This window comes from Mustela lutreola, chromosome X (genome assembly GCF_030435805.1).
Source record: "Mustela lutreola isolate mMusLut2 chromosome X, mMusLut2.pri, whole genome shotgun sequence".
NCBI lineage: Eukaryota > Metazoa > Chordata > Mammalia > Carnivora > Mustelidae > Mustela > Mustela lutreola.
This window is the reverse complement of record NC_081308.1, coordinates 132,758,363-132,764,853: the sequence shown is the minus strand read 5'-3', so window position 1 is coordinate 132,764,853 and position 6,491 is coordinate 132,758,363.

Below are 6,491 nucleotides of genomic sequence, written 5' to 3'. Positions count from 1 at the left end.
CTTTTTAATTGTTATATAAATTTCTTATATATTTCGAATATTAATCTCTTATCAGATGTATGATTTGCAAATATTTTTTTCCCTTTCAGTAGTTTGCTTCCTCCTTTCAGTCATCATTTCTTTCTGCAAAGCCTTTTTAGCTTGATGTAACCCATTTGTTTATTTTAGTTTTTATTGCCTTTGCCTGAGAAGACTGGCCCAAAAAGTACTGCTAAGGCCAATATCAAAGAGCTTACTATCTATGGTCCCCAGGATGTTTTATGGTTTCAGGTCTTACATTCAAGTCTTTAATCCATTTTGAATTTATGTTTCTGTACGGTGTAAGATAGTGGTTCAGATTCATTCTTTTGCATGTAGCTGTTCAGTTTTCCCAACACCATTTATTAAGAAGACTATCTTTTCCCATTGTATATTTCTATCTCTTTTGTCCTAGATCAATTGATCATATATGCATGGGTTTTATTTCTGGGCTCTCTATTTTATTCCATTAATCTATATGTCTGTTTTTGTACCAGTACATACTGTTTCTATACTGTATCATACTGATTACTATAGCTTTGTCATATAGTTTGAAATCACTGTGATAGTTCCGGCTGTGTTCTTTCTCCAGACTGATTTGACTCTGCAAAATAAGGAAATCAGTTAAGTTTTTGCCTTCAGCTCAGGTCATGATCCTGGGGTCCTTGGAGCCCCACATCAGGCTCCCTGCCCAGCAGGGAGCTTACTTCTCCCTCTGCCTGCTGCTCCCCCTGATTGTGCTCTTGCTCTCTCTCTCTGAAAAATAAATAAATAAAACATGTTTTTTTAAAAAAATAAAGGAATATTGCCATTTGTGAGAACATGGATGGACCTTAAGGGCATTGTGCTCAGTGAAAAAAGTCAGACCAAGAAAGACAAATATCATATGATCTCATATTATCTCACTTATATGTGGCATGTAAAAAAAAGGAGCTCAAAGATACAGAGAACAAACTGGTGATTGCCAGAGGAAGGCCAGAGGAAGGCTGTGGAACTAGGTGAAATGGATAAAGGGAACCTAAATGTACAATTTTCCAGTTATAAAATAAATTAGTCATGGGGATGTAATGTATCATATGGTGACTAGAGTTAATAATGCTATATTGCATACTTGAAAGTTGCTAAGATAGTAAATCTTAAAATTCCTCATCACAACAAACATTATTTTGTAACTATGTGTGGGCAATAGAGGTTAGCTAAACTTATTGTGGTGATCATTTTACTATATATACAAATATAGAATCATTATCTTGTGCACTTGAAATGTAAGGTAGTGTTGTGTCAATTACACTTCAATAAAAAGCAAATCGTTTTGTAAAAGAAAGAATGAATAAAAAAGTTTTGTTTTTCTTAAAAAGACTTTATTATTTATTTGACAGAGAGAGAGAGAGCACAAGCAGGGGGAATGGTAGAGGGAGAGGGAGAAGCAGGCTAGGATCATGACCCAAGCCGAATCCCACATCAGGCTCCCTGCTTAGTGGGGAGCCTAGTTCTCCCCCTGCCTCTGCTTGCCTCTCTCTGTCTCTCATAACTAAATAAATAAAATCTTATTTAAAAATAGGACATCAAAAACATCCTACAGTGCACCCCAATGTTTATAGCAACATTATCAACAATAGCTAAATTATAGAAAGTGTCCAAATATCCATCATCTGATGAATCAATAAAGAATTGGTAAAAAAAAAAAACATACAGTGGAATATTATGCAGCCATCAAAAACAACAATCTTGCCATTTGCAATGACATGGATGGAGCTAGAGGGTATTACACTGAGTGAAATAAGTTGGTTGTTGGTTTGTCTTTTTTTTTTTTTTAATAAACCGAATGTAAAAATAAATAAATAAACCAAAGGTTTGTGGCAAAAAAAAATTTATATTTTATTTATTTATTTATATTTTATTTATTTATTATTTTCCACTCTGGAAAATTCTTTGGTAATTTCTTAATATATTAAACATGTAACTACTGTATAATCCAGCAATTATATTCCTAGGCATTTAGCCCAGAATTATTGTTTACCCAGAAACCTGTATATGAATGGTCATAGCAACTTTATTCACAGTAGAAAAATCCTAGAGGGGCTTCTGCATGGTTCAGTTGTTTCAGCATCTGCCTTTGGCTCTGGTCATGATCCCAGGGTCCTGGGATGGAGCCCTGCATTGGGCTCCCTGCTCAGCCAGAAGCCTTCTTCTCCCTCTCCCACTCCACCTGCTTGTGTTCTCTCTCTCTTTCTCTCCGTCAAATAAATAAATAAGATATTTTTAAAAAGAAAAATATTGGAAACAGCCTGAATGTTCTTTGATGTGTTAATGGTTGAACAAACCAAAAAAATAATAATAATAATAATAAATTACCACATATGTGTAGGTGTACTACTGGATTCTAACCTGTTCCATTCACTTGTTTCTTACTCCAGTATCACAGTTTTGATAAGTGTAGCTTTACATTAAGTCTTGAAACTAAGAGTTCTAAGTTCTATACCCTCTTCCCTATTTTTAAAGATTTGCTATAAACCCCAAGACATGTATTTACCCTTCCAATATATGCACAGTTTTGTCTTCCCTAATGACTATTTCCACAGATTTCAGCTGCTTAGCTACTCCACACTCTGATCTGTGCCTCCTGAGCTTAGTGAGACTGCCAAGCTCATCTCTATTTTTGGGGTCAGAAAATTGACACCAGGCGAGGAATGGGGTGATTCTGGGGGTTTACATTGTGAGTTTCTCTTCTACTGTAGATCACAGTTGTTTGCTGACTATTGTTCAATACCTGTAAAAAGTCTCCTTGCATATTTTATGAGATTTCATGATTTTTGTAATAGCACAGGTGCAAGTCTAGTGACATTAACAATATAGATTTATTTAACTTTTTTTTTTCACTTAAGTCATGGAGATTCAGCTTCTGTTGCACGACTGTTGTTGTGACTAATGCAAGCTCTTACTTTATTTCAGGCTCAAGATAGGAGCTTAGCATTTATTATATGACTTAATCTTCATTTACAGAACTCCTTCCTGTAGAAACCAAAGCAATGGGGAAGAGGCATTTCTAACAGTGGTAAGAACGATAAGCAAGTTTCAGTGAGAAAAGTAGTCTAGATGGATGAAGCATGTATAAATGCACAAGAGAGTGAACATGACAAGAAATAAAGTTGAAATCTTTGGCATTGTCAAGGGAATAGTTCTGAGACCTTCATAAATTCTCTCAATGCAATAAAACCACTACACCATAGAATTTCCTCCATAAATGCAGTAAAATATAATTGTTTATAGAGTACACAATCCTATAGGATTGTCTTAAATGCTTTTCCCATGCTGATTAACATCAATACCACTAAGATAACCAACCTTCCCAGCTTAACCTCGTGTATCCCAGTTTGAGCAAAGTCTCACATCCTAGGGAATCTCTCCGTCTCAGGCAAAATTGGATGATTGGTCACCTTTTATTATAATGTGGCATCACTCACTTAGCTACAATTAATTGGCCTTGGATGGGCACCAGACTTAAACTTCAGTGATGAATCCCTCTCTCATATTTATGGATATGGGACCATAGTGTCTATGGCAGGTGCCTTTCAGATTTTCTTTCAAGAGAAAACCTGCGGGGCATCTGGGTGGTTCAGTGGGTTAAGCCTCTGCCTTTGGCTGGGGTCATGATCTCTGAGGTCCTGGGATGGAGCCCCATGTCTGCTCAGCAGGGAGCCTGCTTCCCTCTCACTCTCTGACTGGCTCTCTGCCTACTTGTGATCTCTGTCTGTCAAATAAATATATAAAAATTCTAAAAAAAAAAAAAAAAACCCAAACCTGCTGTGAGTAGTGAAGTCAGACAATAGCCTCCAGGTATGGTACTTTGGGGGTATTTTTTTATCATTTGATGCAAGGCCATTCCCATCCTAGGCATTTACAGGCAATTTCTGAACACAAAGGGGATACTAGGACCATTTAGGCCTAATGTGGGATTCTTATAATTAGCGATTTTTGCTCTAGGTTCCCAGTTGGGCTGGCTGGGACTTCCATAGAGTTGCACTGCAAGCTGAGGCACTTCCTACCCATTTCTCCTAAATTTCTTCTCCTTTAACAAGCAACAGACCTGTAATGTGGTCTGAATTCTATCCCCGCCTACTCCTGCTCTTCCTCTTTATCTTCGTAATCATTACCCACAGTAAATCTCTGGACTTGTAACTCCAACTTGGCATCTGCTTTTCAGGGGACGCAATGTGGCATAGTGTCTCTCTCCAGTGGCTGAAGCTGTAAGATTTAAATTTAGAAACCATAATTTAGGAATTATGGTTCAATAACCATACTTCCTATTGTATGGACATGAGAAACAAAGGAGATTGTGGGGGTGGGGGAGGAGAGAGAAAGAAAGGGAGAGAGAGAGAAAGAGGAGAGACAGAGGGAGGAAGAGCGAAAGCAAGCACAAATGTACAGGGAGAATACTGATAAGATAATGAGAGAGCCATATGGCATTTGAATACTTGGTTTTGGGCATTCTTGAGGGCTATCTGTACCTTGCCCTTTCCAAATTTTGATTGCTCCACTCCTTAAATTTTGTGAGACACACAATTATCTTTCCACAAACTTCTCTCTTTCACTTAAATTAGTTTCAGGTAGGTTTTGTCCCTTTCAACTACTGACATACCTCTTCACTGCAAAACTTAGTGTACAGGCTACTGAGTTTGTGCGGAGTCATATTTCTGTTTAGTCAGAAATGTTCATACCATGTTCATAGCCTCAGATGCAAAATGACATACTTTTCAGTGTTTACCAAATTTTTGTCCTTTAGTAGATGCAGAGAATTTTGCATGGCCTAGATAATTTTTGAGTTTTAGCATTTATTTATTTCTGTATGAAATCTATAGAATTATTGTCATAGACCAAAGCCTCAGCCAAATTCAACATTGCACCATGCCCGGAATATTTATTTTCTGATTAAAAGTCACTTTCAGTTATATAATGAAAGTTAATTTTAATATGAATCTTTTTTTCTTTCTTAAGATACTGATAAAACCAAAATATAGATGTTGGCCAAAGATGAGAGCTCCTACACATCAGTCTTATATAATAGTCCATACAGGAATGGTGTTAATTTGGTCTAGGGCAGGGTTGGCAACTTACAGTCTGCAGGCCAAATTCTACCTCTTGCCCATTTTTGTAAGTAAAGTGTAATGGAGTACACTCCCACTCATAATTTCAGTGCTGTCTGTGGTTGCTTTTGCTCAATGAACACAGAATCCAGTAGTGACAGGCAGAGACTATATGCCTAAAATATTTACTAACTGACCCTTTACAGAAAAAAATTGCCAACCATTGGCCTCAAGTGGTATCAGCGCAGATGGAGACAAATACATGAGCAGATTATATTTTTGGAAGTAGAGCAGGAACAAGCTTGGTATATTCTAGGATCATAAGGCCTGGGTGGCTAAAACATAAAAGGACCCAGATACTACCCAGTCTTTCTTTCTTTTTTTTTTTTTAGCACATTAGTGCCTATTGATTTTTGTTCAGACATTAATTCACTCATCCAAAAAATGTTTTTCAAGTTCCCACTCTGCACTAGACAGTGTTAGCTACTTCACACACACAAGCACATATGAATTGTAATAAGGGGAATCAACAAGTAAACAGTTTAACACAGAATAATAAGTGCCTGATGCCATGTGGAGGAAATAAACTTTTGTTTTACCACTCAATATTTATCTGCTATTTCCTGGTACCTTCCTCCAGCTGCACCTGAACCACATCTTATCTAGTCAGTCACTAAAATGCGTCATCATAGTGTTCATCATTGTAATCACAGCAGCCAGTACTTGTTGAGCATTTACAGACATGGCTAGGTACTTTTTTTTTCAAAGATTTTATTTATTTATTCAACAGAGAGAGATCACAAGTAGGCAGAGAGGCAGGCAGAGAGAGAGGGCAAAGCAGGCTCCCCACTGAGCAGAGAGCCCGATGTGGGGCTCATTCCCAGGACCGTGGGACCATGACCCAAGTCCAAGGCCGAGGCTCTAACCCACTGAGCCACCCAGGTACCCCTGGCTAGGTACTTTATACACATCTTTCTCAATGAGATTTACCCTTACCAGAATATTTAAAACTCCTACTACCTCCAGCATGCCCTTTTTCTGCTGGATTTTTTTAATGGCTCCTATCATGTTATAATGTTTAATATATACTTTATACTAGCTACTTTGTACACATTGTCTCACTTAACCATCACAACGTATAATATAGATACTATCATTATGTCTATTTGTGAAATCAGAAATTGAGGATCAGAGAGGTAAAGTCCTTTGCCCAAAGTCTCCTGTGTGTCTCACAAAGTCACGCTGGAGACATTCTCTTCTTCCTCATCTACTCTGGCTGCTGATCCCCCATGTTACGCCCATCACAGCTTGATGGTATCACCTACAAAAGGCACCACTATCACTGCCAATACCAACTGAAGTCTTCCGTCTAGGGCATTACAGTTTGAC